The following is a 14797-nucleotide window of genomic DNA, read 5'->3' on the forward strand; positions in this document are numbered from 1 at the left end:
CGTGTTTGTGCACTACAGCCTACTTCCTCTTTCCCCTCCTGACACTCCACTTCCCGTCGCAGCGGGCTGGTCCAGCCAGATAAGGCCTTCCACTACATTCCTCCTTCCTGTCTTCGCTCTCCTTCCCATCGACGACCAACTCCATTCCACCGTGATCAATCCTGATGATAAAGTGATGCCACCAACATAGATAGATTCATTCTGTCTTCTCCTAATCTCAATAAATAGGCATGAAACTCTAGGTGCATAACAGTCGATGCAGTAGTGGGCTGATTGAAAAAACAACTCTGTTATCCTGTTGTTGAGGAATGACGTGGAGAAGTCACTGTGGCAACCATGCTGCTAGAGACTTCATCTGCTCAGTAAGCACAGATCAATATGTTGTAACCTTTGTGGGTGATGCTTATGTGAATGTGCAAGAAGGCTTCTAAGCTGAAAGAAAGATTGTCTAATCTTTTGTAGAGTTAAGAGTCAACATTGACTGTTCATTTCGTCAGTGTGTTGCCGGCACCGCGCCCATCCTTCCTGCAACTGAATACCCACTGTGGTAGTTTGCGAGGGTCAGTGAGGGACTGATTTCATTCGGAGTGTTTGTGTGTGTGTGTGTGTGTGTGTGTGTGTGTTAGTGACTCTCCGTCTCCTGTTTCGGCCTATGTACGAGTGGTATACAAGTGGTCGGTAACTCGAGTCAGACCCCATTGTCTATTGTACTGTGGGATTCTAGGTAGCCCAGCAGACCTTTGCTCATACAATGGCTCTATTTAGAATAGCAAAGCTCTTACCTTGAAAGGACCTAAGTTTGAGTCCTGCTGCAAAATCTGTTCAAAGACGAGCTGCTGCCAACAATCTCCAAAACAGAGATGTGAAGAACTATTTATGGGTCAATAGAACTTCAGTGATAGCCGAGGTAACGATCAGTACCTGGAGGCCTAATGGAATTGAGGATGATGGCCTGACATGCAGTATATCTTGAGCTGACAATTTTCTCCCCTTCCTACGATTCACTTCACCAGTTGAGTGGAAATGCTGTTAAAAGTACCAAAAACATGGCACCTATCAGGATTTGAATGATATGCAGATTCTGCTGAGCAAGCCAGAAGGGAAATACAGAACCTTATTATTAAATTGCATCCTTCAATACAGCCTCCATCTTGAGTTCAACACACCGATAGGAAAATTGGCAATGCACAATAATAGGACATAGCACAATTTATGAACTAATATCCTAATGGATCAGTTCGATGTTCCATCATTTTTTTCTCTACATATATGCATGCACATCCCTACATGTACATGCAATCTGGATAAGTACTGCATAGTTCAAATAATTTGAATAGTAAAATACAACCCTTGTCAATCTAATCATATTTTCTAATGTGACAATATGAAAAAAGTCCATATTTACATAAAAAATAGGTTTGCTCTGATATCCCAGATTTCAAAAATTGTGTGACATTCCCAAGATGTTTTCAGTAAGCTAGATATGTTTACAATCTTAGCACATCCATACTATTTGATATGGGCAATCACTGGTGTAGTTAACCTCATGCACCTCGCTTTCTCTGGTTCTAGATCAATCAATAGATCGCCTGTGGCTGGCTCAGAGCTTCACACCACAAACTGCTCCATTCAGAAACAGGCATGTACACCTCCTCAAATAGCTGTGGTCCCACATTGAACTGTAATTGCCACACCGAATCAAGGAAACCAAGGGAATGAAACCAGCTCAACCGTGTAGGTGGGAAAATGCCCTCGGAAAGCAATGTATGGGCAAAACCATTATACCCCTATTAGCTCTTTCTTTATCCACTTTCTTCTTGTGTGTTATGCAGCCTTGCTTCTGTCCACTTGCATTGACATCAATTTTTCTGTAAACTTGTACTTAGAAGTTTTGAATCTTTTAACCCTGTGATACACCTTGATCATGTCATTGGGGTGTTTACTGTTTCCTGTTGGTGAATCCAGGTCTCTCTAGGCAGAGTCGCTGTTTCGGCAAAGAAAATTCTCTTGCACAAAGTATTAGTTACAGGGGATTTCTATGCATTTCCAATTTCCGCACATGGAACATTAAACATTCATCTCATCTTTTGTCACTGCATGGCATCTCATCCGTACAAGTGTTCAGAATTGTGAAATTGGATTCAAAAAATAGATGCACCACCTGGTGACAGGTTAACAACTTCCTGGATAATTGATAATGCTTCACAGTAGTGCACACCAGCTGTTGGTCTTCACTGTGGCAGTGTGAGTTTGATTTGAGCTGGTGGCATGTTTACTATCACTCACTCTCACATGTTAGGGGGCGGATACGTGTGCATATGTCAGTGTTGCTCTTCACGCGTGTCTTGACTCCCAGTCCGTCTGCTGCCTCCATCCCTCCACCCCACCAGCAGGTGTGGTTGTCTCTTTGGGGAGCCTTACCTTTAGCGCTGCCTTTGAACACTGATAGGATTAGGAGTGTTTGAGGCTTAGCACAGAGTCTTCACTCCTTCACCGTCCAAAACTCAATCATCTCTGAGTGCAGCACAGATGAGAGGAAGAGCACCTGTGCCATCCACTTTCATATTGTACCTTACACACTCACACACAATATCTGATATGTTTTTCCACCCAGAACACTCAACCTCAACCTCCAAGTGTTCCTCCTGTCTGCCAGATTTTACCTTAAGATGGATATGCTAATGATGGCATGTAGGTATTATGTTAATTAAAATAGTAGTGCATTCACTTTGCCAAGAACAGGGCAGTCTTAGACGTCTTTAAAGTGACATAAAGCTGTGTGACATGCAAAAGTTTGATTATTATTATCTGAAACAAAAGATAAGGTTGAAGATTGATTATGATGATATCGAGAACATCCGTACATGTTTTTGCATACTCTTCGTATATGATTACCTCGCCCCCCTTCATAATGCTATTATACCCCCCTCAGTGGCTCATATTCTAAACATCCCGGCAAACTGGAATGTTGCCCATTTTGCAGTCACATCCAAAGAAATTCCTATAATGGATATTTGTGACCGCAAAACGGAGCTGACACACAGCTTTGTGTTGATGTCTGGTTTTATTTGGAAGCTGCACTCCACTGCCAACTCGTACGTCAACTTGGAAATCTCTGACTGATGACCTTGGAAGTTCAGGCCACATTTATTTCGGAAAGAAAATATGACGTAGGCGGCTAAAGCTTGTTTGTACAACAGAAGCAGGTCACAGTGGCTTCAGTGACAGTGGTATCAGATGACATTCATCTATATACAGTATGTTTATATATTTCTACTCTAAAAAAGTACTCTTAAAGGATGTGATCATATCTTTTGATAAGGAGTTTTATTTTTTTCGAGGGTTAAATATGCCCTTAGATTTATGCGGGTTGAGTCCAAGCAGCAGTTAAGATGCTGATAAAGGGTCATACATCCGACGGACCTGGGCATGATTTATGGATTGTATGTTTCAATACGAGCCCACAACGCAACAGATTTGTCCTCAAAGTCTTATCACATATTAAAAACATTACACTGACATCACATTAGATGGATAGCCAGTGATTTTAGTGATTTGTAGGTAGAGTTTCCATTCTTTTAATCAAATCAAACCAGAAAACAAGGTGTTGGCACTGCATTGTGATCAGTGCCATTATTGTGTGCATTGCCATGAGTGTGTTTGTGTCTGGCTCTGTGTCAATGATAGGGGCTGTAGTAGTGTAATTATACTCTCTAGCAGCACTAGCAATTACAGCATAAATATAGACTCTCTTCCATGGGGTTCATTGTATACTATACTCATAAAGGTCTGTAATAGCCAAACTGACCTCAACCCCCCACCAATTAGATTCAGCCATGTAATTATGTGGCACGATTGCTAGTATTATTATTTGTTTTTAATACATGATGCCAGGGACGCCCATTTCAACATACCTACCACTCCTCGTTCCTAAACTCACGCACACTTCAGTCAGATATCAGAGTTAGGATATTAATTTAAATTAGTGTAAAAGTAAAAGTAGGACTGCTGGGTGAAATGTGCTACTATCAGTTAGTTTTGAAATTGTCATGTCTCTTAACATCCTCTTTAGCAGGTGATTTTATCAACTACCCGTAGAAATATAGTGTACATTCTAGCCTACTGCATAAACTGTACAGTCAAATATTACAGACAAATGGCCCAGATCAAAGGCAAACCACTGCTTGTTTCCAGGTGCGACAATCTGAGCGATGTGGCAGCAGTTCAGAATTCTAGGAGGCAAAATATAGGAGGACAGCAGCGTTGAGCTTCAGTAAAGGAAGGATGTGGAACAAGTCATTACACCAGCAAATATGGCATCACTCTATATTATGTGTTATTCATCTATCTATTTTATTTTATTTTATTTAAAACCACACACACACACACTTGTTTCTCTAGGTTCTTGCGAACATCCATTAAGAAGAAGAAGACCGTCTCTCAGGCATGATCTTGCGTGTGTTGTTTGAAGACTGGGCAGACTTGTCTGGCATTCCTCCAGTGGACCACAATGACCTCAATATTAAGACATGGTTCAGTGTCTTATTGCCATAGACTGGTGAACTGCCCCTAATTGTTGTTTTCACTATAGGTTTTCCATGAGTACTTGATATCTCCTTCTCCAAAGTCCATTTTCACTTTCAAAGTCTTCTTAAATGTGCTGTTAAGGAGTCGAATATTACAACTTTTCAGAAGAAAATCACCAATGTTCAACATTGCATATTTCTTCACCCTAGACCATGTGACATTTCTATATTTGGACTAAGTCATCATTCCTGGCTGTTTGCCAACACAGAGTTGACGCTGAAGAAATTGGTATTTTTCCATAAACAGTTCCTCTCAGTTCAGAGGAATGGTCTTATCAGAGATGGATGGGTCCATCCACAAGTAGCTCTTTGACAGCTTGTGGGGAATTCACAGTGGACATTCTCTGCAATGTCCTCTCTTGAGACAAATACTGAGATCTTTTCTTGTGTTGTACTTCAGGTGTTTTCGTAGGACGAGTCCCCCCTGTCAGGTACATCAATTTCAGGCACAAGGAAATGGACATTTTCCATTGCACCCTTGCCAGAGGGGATATCAGAGGCCAAACAGCAAAATGACCATTTCCTCTGGGGACAGTGAACTCAAATTGTAACTTCCCGCCTCCGGGATGGGGCGGGCTGGGGGGGGAGGGGTTGCTTTTGATGCCCCTTCCCCCCACACACACACTCAGCCTCAGACTTTGAGCTTGCAATTTAGGATATACAGGGCCTTCCACAGGGATACAGGATGTTATCAGAGAATACTTTACACGCCCTTATATGGTGACATCCTGGATGGAGTGTCTAACATATCGAAAATTGAAACCATCATTGTTTTGGTATTTAGGTTTTTTGGGGGGGATTTTTTTTTTGTCCCCTTTAACTTTATACAAACTACAGAAACTTTCAACTGTTGCCACAGTGACAAGCTGATCATATAAGCCAACGTCCATGACATACATCTCACACAATTGAAAACAGAAAATACTTCATAATGAATGTTCCAAACAATCAATCTCAATACTTCGATGCAAATTACATTTACATCTCATTAGTCTTATAGGTTCTAATTAGTTTTTCCTCCCTGACTGAGCAGTTCATCAACATCACATCACCGATCATCTTTATCAGGGAACGCTCACATTCTGGATCAAACATCTCCAAGGTCATTAAAGAAACATTTAGTATTGATTTTGAGTATTTACTCTTAAAATCAGCTGTTAGATAGGCTTGATCCTACTATGAAGATTACAGTGTGTACGTGTGTGTGTGGTTATTACCAAGAGTGTTACCAGAGAGTGACACGGTGTGGGAACTGTAATGTAATCCAGCCCATCTCACACTCTGTCATGGTCGTTCTCATTTTACAAGCTGTCCAAACCCACCATGTCTATTTTTAAAGCTAGTCATCGTTTTTTTTTCTGCCTGTCTGTCTGTCTTACATTGCTGCTTACATTGAAAACACTGTCAGTGATCAGTAACTAATCCAGGAAATGTATGACCACTTGTTTGTGTAATGAGAGGAGCGAGTCATTAGTCACCGGCTCACAGCAACATGCGACCAAGCTGAGAAAGTTTTCCCCAGCATATCTTTTCATCTATTGGCATCTGCGAGGCAAATTAACATGTTAAATGTTCAACATCTCCAATTAGCATCGCTACACGGCAGACAATCTCATCCTCACACTCCCTCCCCCCCTTCCACGTTATCAGTCTCTCTGTCAAAACAAGATGAATGCCTCTCGCTCGCTCGCTCACCGCAGAGCCCTTATCTTTGATTCCGAGCACCGTCCTCTCCCCTCTCTCCTTCCTTGCCTTTTTCAAGGGTGTGCGAGACGAGGGCCTTCATTATGGAAAGCCATTTTCTACAACAAAGAGAAGGAGCTACATGTTATGAGATATGGGACACTTATTAAAGCACACAAATGAATTATATGTGAGCTGTAAATCCCAATTAGAGGAAACTGGCGGCGTCAAATCCACAAGGGTTCCTGCGGTACAATTATTGGGTCACTACTGCGAGCTCTGTCAAGAGAAGGAAGGGATGATATTTTAGCTTGACAAATACAAGCAATTTACACACAGTTACACATCAAATTAATTCAGTCGGGCATGCTTAATAAATACTCACTGCAGTTTGTTTGGAGGGAGTATAAGGGAAGACATTTTGGTAGAAGGAGACCCTCGGATGTTCTGTGTTTTCCATTCTCAATCTCTATAACTCATGCACAGAGAGAAAGAGAGGGAGGACCAACTGACATCATAGTAGACCTCCTTCGGTGCTATAACAAGGACTTTCTTGAAAAATTAAGTCCCTTAGCCGTTGTTCTGTCTCCTGGTGACTCTGCAGCCCACTCCTCCCCCAAGGACATTGAATGCCTGCAGCTCTCCCCAAGTCGTTTGATTGGAAATGAGTCGTTCGGGGAATCATAGTTCCAAATGACGTTTACGTTGATCGTCACTACATCTAATTTGTTTCGCTGTAGTGCTGCACTCAGCTGGCAGCAGCATGGTGCATCAAGTGTATTGCCGGGATAACCCAGCAATCACCAAACACACACACACAGGGAGGGAGCACCCAGGAGAGAAACTCAGACATTCCCTCTCAACGTGCTTACAAGTCATCCGTGTAAGCGATGCACACAGCGATCATATAGGTGTCCCTATGTTAGCCGCTCTCCAGGATGAATCCATCATTCCTCTATTCCTCCTGTTTTCATTTAGCCAGCTGTCGGACCTTCCCAACCACCCACTGCCACCACATCTCTTTAATAGAATACACTCACTCACTCACACACACCCACACACAATCGGCCACATGTGACAGCACAGCTCCCTCCATCTTCCGTCTTGAAACGACAGAATCACGTCATACTGTAATGTTTCCCATCTTTTGATTAAAGTGGAGAAATATCAGATTTGCAGATTGGATGCTTCCCCTTAATGCTTTCTCTCACACATACAGACATACAAAAAAACACACACACACACACTCCTGTCTTGTTATATTCCTAATGGAGGAGGAAGAAGAGGGCAGCAGGATAGAATGACCCTGGGTGGAATCTGCAGCTGTAATCCACAGCTGTCCTGTGTCGATCCTGTCACCTGTCATCGCTCCGTTGTGATTTGTGCAGTTATCAACAGCTCCCTGCACAAATCAAATCTGTGGCGGTGTCTGCACGTGCCTGTGTGTGCCTGTGTGTGCCTGTGTGTGTCGCATGACACTAAGCAGTTATCTCAATTCCTGTGATGCTGAGCCTGTATTGTGTTGGCATGCGTACAAGCTGGTCGCATTGATTGATCCAGTAGGAAATGTCATGTATTGCAAAACTGGTGTTGGATTCCTGAAACTTTGTTAAAGTAAATAAGAGTTACACTTTATCTCTCCTTCTTCTTCTTCTTCTTCTTCTTCTTCTTCTTTTTCTTCTTTTCTTCTTCTTCTTCTTCTCTTCTGTAAACTATTTTAGTTACCATTCTAGAGGCTGAATTAAGTGATGCTCCAGGGCTTTTTAAAATATAACTTTAATACTAGCTTGGATCAGTGGCAAAACCATTAATGTTCTGTGTGTGATAATATTCCCAGTGCTTGGAGCCAGGTAATAACTAATAAAGATTTGATATCACTATTTGCCATCGAGTCATGAGGTAATGATGTAATGCCTTTCTTTAATAAGGACTGAATAAGTAATGCAATAACATTTATTTTGAAATGGATCAATATTAATGAATAATTCAGTTCTTTTTGGAGCAATAGCAGTAGTTCTCAGCAGTAGTAGCTTTTTAAACAATGTTAGATAGAGTTTATATGTGAGGTGAAAGGTAGGAGTAGTGAGGCAGTGTAGGCGTCCAGTAAAAACTGTGATAATGGCTCTTTGTCTCTGTGCGGGCTACTTCCTGTCTGACCTGGACTACTGGACATCACTTAATCACAAACTAGCAAGGCAAATCATGGAATGAAGCTCCATCACAGCACTATCAGGAAGCCCAGCTTTTTCCTCTCCTGCATCAACTACACAATGCAAAGGAAGTGTGTCTGTGTGTGTGTGTGGAGAGGAGTGACGTGGTTTGGTGTGGGTTTGTTTTTTTTCAAAAGCTGGAAACCACTGCTTCAGTCAAATGCAGATATTCCCATATCGCTCACAAAACGATCCTGGTCCTGGTCTGATTTTTTTTTCTTTTTCTAAAGTTGGATTGGAATGGAGTTGCCATTGTTCCTGTCACTAGATAGGGCTGATAGCCTGGGACGGGCGAGCTACGTTTGTATCTGCCTGATGTGAATAATAGCAGCCTGCAGCTCAGTCAATTGACAGATTTTCAGTAATTTCTCCTCTCCAGCCGCTCCCACGTTGCCCCTATCAGATGGAAACCAACTCCAATTAACCCAGGCTCTCCGTCCCGACTAAAGGCTCAGCCGCTATCGCAAACCTGCCATCAGAAACCAACGCACACTGGCAAATGTATGCAGTTGCCGAAGACCATGAGCTCGTTATGAGAATGAGAAATGTATGAATGTTGTGCAGTAGAGGCATACACGAATACACCGAAGCTATGATTATGATTATTGACGTACAGTGCATTTATATGTTTTAATAATTTAGTTGTGTAGTAGTTGTGTTATTTGAAAATGTCAAGAAAGCAACAGTTTCTTAAATGATAGAAATAGAATCAGACTTTTGGCTGAAGACCACATTAAATTCACTATATGTCAATCTTCTAAACAATTACTTTACTGAAATGTAAGTTAAGTTTTGGAAGCTGTAAATTGCATTCACATTTACATTTTCCTTGTAAAAATGCAGTAGCCGGAGTGTATATGGTGAGAATGTGGCATATTTCCTGACACCCTACAGAGGACATCTATTTCTGCCGCTTGTATCTGCAATCTCATTCTTTCTGTCACAACATGGCATCCTGTTAGCATGAGCTACACATGTAGCTTTCAGTAGGTGGATTGAGGAAGTGTTACAGCATGTGTTCCAAGACACGTTTGCAGCTGACAGACACAGTCCAGCAGTGGAGAAGCATATACATAAACATAAACTCAAACTCAAACACCCTCCCACAGCTACACACAGCACTGACTCTCCTCCTGGCCTTTTCTTAGCACACACACTATCTCGGTCCCTCCAATTAAGCCGGAGCTTTCCTCCTCCTCTCCTCTCACTCAGTCGAGCCATTTGGTGACTGGCTTGTAATGTTGCAGCTGGAGGACATACACGACACATTCTTCCCCCCCAGAGTCCCACCGCTGTGTCTTTCCTTTAATTATGCGAGAAGGAATGGCAATCATACACTTATCAGATGATGAGCGCTGCCTCAGCCCTGAGCCCTCTGTGTTAATGACAAGCAGTGTCTTTGTGTGTGCGTTACACCTCTATCTCTGTGAGGACCAAATGTTTTTGTGCAGAGTTTACGTTTTTAGTTCACTTATTCATCTTGTGGTTCTGGGCTTCAGTACAAATGTTTTAAAGTTATATGTTATATTATGTGATTTGCTCTCCAGTCAGCTGTGCCTCGTCTATCAGTGGCACACAGTTTGGAGAGAAACACACACACCTGTGGCACAGAGAGACAGACATACTTACAGTCTGAGGGAGAGGCACCTTGTGTCAGACACCTTCATTGTAAACATTGTGGACACTGCTGGACTGGTTGCACTCTAGCAGCACCTTTGATCAAACACCACTTTCAGGAACGGTTGTGCAGAACGATAACAGCAAATTGATTTGGTTTCGAACACGGCTGCTGTGATCAAACATGATCCCTGCCTTTATTATGCAGACAGAGAAGAGGAAATGTCACTCAATTGAAACCAGAAACCTTGTAAGTCAAATCATTAGGTCATATTCAAATTGAGTATGTAATGAAAGAAATCCATGTTGGTGGAGGACATTTTGTTGATTCTTTACCAAAGTTTGACGTAGAAAATAGAAATGGATACATTTGAATTTATCAAATCTATAGTGGCTGTCCTTGATTGAGGTGTGAAGCAGTCAGGGCTCAGTCCATGTTGGCTCTCTGGCTCATCTACAGAGAATGACTCCAGTTTTGAAATGGTTATTAGAATCACAAAGGTCTCATTGTTTAAGCTTGATCTCCATGTTGAATCCACTTTGCCCTTCCGCTTTCTACTTGTTAGCTCAGAATGTGAGCTATCAATTATTCATATTTATGCACATTAGAAAGTAAAAGCTAGTTCCCTGTGTTTCACTGCTGAATGTGACGTGTTAGGTGTGGGACTCAATAATTCATGGCTGAATATAAGAGAGAGAGATTTGTGTTAATGTGAATACTTCCTGGTGTATACAGGAGCATCTGTGTGAGGCTGTGAGTGGTTGGAGCAGTTGAGTTACTAGTCAACAAGCAGAAAAGAATTAAACACGCTTATGAAACACTATAATACACATTTACACTGATGGTGGTGTAACGAATGCTAAGAACTCTAAATATTATTACCATTTACTAACTAATTTGTCTCAGTCCATTTAAAGATTCTCCAAACCGTGAGTGTGTCTCTGGACAGATACAGCCGTTGTGAGTGTGTCACTATAATGGCTGTGCTGTTTACTGGTTTCTACTTTGACAGCTTTTGGCTGTAGCTCGTCTTCCTCCCTCTGAAGAGTTTGGTAGATATGTGATGTCTGCTGTCATATAGTGATGACATCTGCCTGGAGGAGGAAAAAAAGGTGACGTCTGAGCCGTGTTCCAATTCAGGGACATGACTCTCTGGAGGACATGGCTGGGGAAGGTGGTTCTGTGGTTCCTTTAAGGAATCCCGAAGGCTCAATTGAATCTGAGGGTCCTCCTTAAATGAGATGATCCAGAACAATAGTTGTATATTTCTACCTCTTTCTACCGCTTGGCACTGCTTATGCACACCTGATTTCAGGTTTGTGGAGCAGGGAAAGATGGATAATAGAACCCAGATGCTTTCAAAGGGCCATGAAATGACTAATAATAAAACATTTGATAACACGCTAACCAACTACCGCCTACACAAGGCAGATAATCAGTCGATGAATCAATCAAATTATCAAAATAGTCAATAGTGACAGGCTTAATATAGCCTGCAGTGGTTCCTGCCCCTGACTCAGCTCTTGTGTGAGTGTGGGTGAAAGAGAGAGCAAAGAAACAACAATCAAGCCATGGAAAAGATCAGATCATAGCAAAACAACAAATCCACGACAATCATCTTGCACTGGGGACCCTAATTGTCACATCTGACAGCGACAAGTGGCTAGGTGATCAGTCATAGTTTATATGTTTCCACTTTGATTGCAGAAGCAATCCAAAGTCAGATCTGGTGAGATTGGGAGCAAGCTCGTCCCATGAGCTGCCTCTGTAGTTTATCTGTGGCATCGCTGCTCCACCCATCCTCCAGAGAGAAGACATGTATTCTCTCCACGGGGACACGTTCCAACACGGAGCTATTCTCGTTATCGCTTTCAGATCATTCAGATGTCGTCTTTTCCTCCTCATGTCAACTTCTCATTCTATCATCCTTGTTTCCCTTCTCTCTTGTTCTGTAATGAGTCTGTTCTCCACTTAAGTTGTGTGTTCACTGCAGCTTACCTCACCCTCCGGCCCCCCACCCCTCTAATCAGTTCACTCCAAAAGCAGCTGATAACGCTCTCAGAGGAAGCGACCGGCCCACTCCACCCATCTTTCAGCATGAAAGATGCTGGTTTAAGGTCACTGTTATCATGGGCTGCACGGTTTCGGTTTTCTCTACACTGTAAATGTAAACAGGATCAATCGGAAGTGTTTCCTGCAATTAAGAGATTTGCACACACACACCAAACAGGAAAGAAAAGGCTCCGTGTACACACTTGCCTCAGTAGTCAGACGGTGGTGCATATTGGATTTGATACACACCAATGCATGAATAACACCTGGCCAATGCTGTCATCCATAGAAATATGACGCATCCTCATTGTCTTCTTTCCTCGAGTGTGACAAATCATGATGGCGTTGTGTGTAACATCCTGGCTTCATCACTGTGGCTTTTGATTTATGTTCTCCCAACAGGCTCTATTATCAAAATACTGAAGCCACTACAGAAGTGAGTGTTGAATATCCTGAAGCTGGCACAGTACAGGTGCACACAGCCACACACACACACACACCTGAACAGACAGTATCGTTAATAAAAGATGACCCCAGCTAACTGTGAAACACCTTGTTAAATCAGACTGAGCTCCATTCTCTCATTATCTCCAGTGAGACCTAAAAACCTCATCCAGCCCTCATTACTTCCTTCATTCTCTTCACACTGAGTGAACACGGTCCCATCCGCCCTGTCATCAGTCACTATGGAATATTTCAAGCCACAGTGGGAAAGACTAAGCATCGCCGGCCAAATGAAGGGTGAAGAGTGAGCGTTATGAGTGTGATCCCCACGGCCCTGTTCATTCCTCCATTTCTCCCTCCATTACATTCATCCATTCATCTGTTTCTCTGCTGGGGTGCACGGTGTCCATCTGCGTCTGGAAGGATCTCAGGATGTCAGGAAATGTGCACTCTGCAAGTTGTTATGGGGAAAAACTCACCAACAATAGGATTACAATCTCATCCCCTACTAAGTGAAGATTTTGCATAATTTCTCCCAAATAAATGTTGGTGTCTTGACCGTCCCTGGAGGGAAGTCTTGTCCGCACACAGCAGGTCACAAGCTGCGGCAGATAGAAGGACATTGTCTTCACAGTAACTGTTATCTTTTATCCAAGCAAAAACAAAGAAAAAGCCCACTACCACCAATTATTAGTATAGATTTGTTATATTAACATTGAATAAACTGACTAAATGTCAAAGAGGGACCTGCAGGGACATAACACTGCATTAGAACACATCTTTAGTTATATGGACACTTTCTAGCTGCTTTTATTGCTATTGTTTCTCGAGTTACATCTCAGTTTTAAGGGTACAGGGTATACACATGCTACCCAGAGCTGTTTCCCCTCTACTGGTGGCATGTTTTTAAATGTGTAACTATCTGACACGCAATTTCAAAACCACCTGTCCAATCACAACAAGAGCAGACCGGCGTGGTGAACAGACTGAAACCGGACATGTTGAGAGGCCGGTGCTGATGGTTTCAGAACATGACACAGTCGAACCGGAGCTGGGATTATTAAACACCAATTGTTGCTCTCTCCCATGGAAGATGTCATGTACTGAAACTGCCTGAAGCAAACAAAGGTGCCTGCTCCATGCCATGAAAATAGTAACCAGCTCGCAAACAACAAGCTGAGCCGACAGCGGGTGGGTGGTGTCATCCACGGCGAGGATGTGTAGCAGCACCTGTGTCGGTACAAAAGGAGCTTCGTGTGAAAGGTGCCTAAGACGACAGGTTTACATATCGTCTCCCACATTCTGCTTTTTTTTCAATCTGTCCACCATCCGCAAGAAGACTGGCGGCAGTGTCTCGCTTCATTACAGGCTTACTGTAATCATTAAAGTCGCTCCATTTAAGCTTCTTTCTGTCGTCTCTACACGTCCACTGATCCATCCATCCATCCATCCATCCATCAGTCAAATCTGCTTAGGTCGAAAGAGAAAGTGACACAATGGATCTGCTCTTATTGTTGCCTTCTCTTGTCCTTTCTTGTTCCTCTTCCCCTCCTTGCCCTTTCCTTCATCCACTGCTTGTTTTCTGATAAATGACCTCACTGACATGGCTCTATATCAGAAACAGCACGTCCACGAGTAGACACGTAACACACTTACTACTCTCAAGAACGTAGCAGGGGACAATACACCATGTAACAGGACATGTCAATAAATACTTAATCACAAAGATGATAAGAGTTTGGGCATTCATCTTTGCCCCTCCTGTCACATCCATCTGGTCGTCCTCCCTAGCTGATATCCTGCTGCTGCTTACAGCTTTGAATGTGAGGGGAGAGATGGGTGAGAAGACGAAGAGATAAAATGAGACAAAAACAAGTCCCTTGCTATGTGTGTGTTTGTGGGTGTGTGTCATCCTCCTGATAAATCCCGCTCCTTCTTTCTGTCTCTGTGGTGGAGGGAGACATGAGGAAAAGTTGCCCTAACAAGGTGACACACACTATCAAACTATCTCATCTCACTGACGTCAAACCCTTTAATTACATGAAACGCTGAACACACTCACATAGGATTAACAACCACACAAGAATGGATCACGTTTATGGCACCAATATCACTTGTGTTTTGGCTCTCTGTTGCCCTCCTCTGGTCATAAATACACATTACATATTACTCTGTCAATGAACCCAGGTAGATCCTCAATAATT

The 14797-nt window shown here is 42.6% G+C and overlaps 1 protein-coding gene across 1 annotated transcript in view; it reads left to right on the plus strand.

Annotated features, from left to right (window-relative positions):
• Positions 1–14797, plus strand: part of esama (endothelial cell adhesion molecule a) — a 38148-nt gene that overhangs the window by 15343 nt on the left and 8008 nt on the right. The window lies entirely within an intron of this gene.

Source organism: Genypterus blacodes, unplaced genomic scaffold (assembly GCF_046128005.1).
Source record: "Genypterus blacodes isolate CSIRO-AG114 ecotype Tasmania unplaced genomic scaffold, CSIRO-AGI_Gbla_v1 ptg000111l_1, whole genome shotgun sequence".
In the NCBI taxonomy this organism is placed as follows: Eukaryota; Metazoa; Chordata; class Actinopteri; order Ophidiiformes; family Ophidiidae; genus Genypterus; species Genypterus blacodes.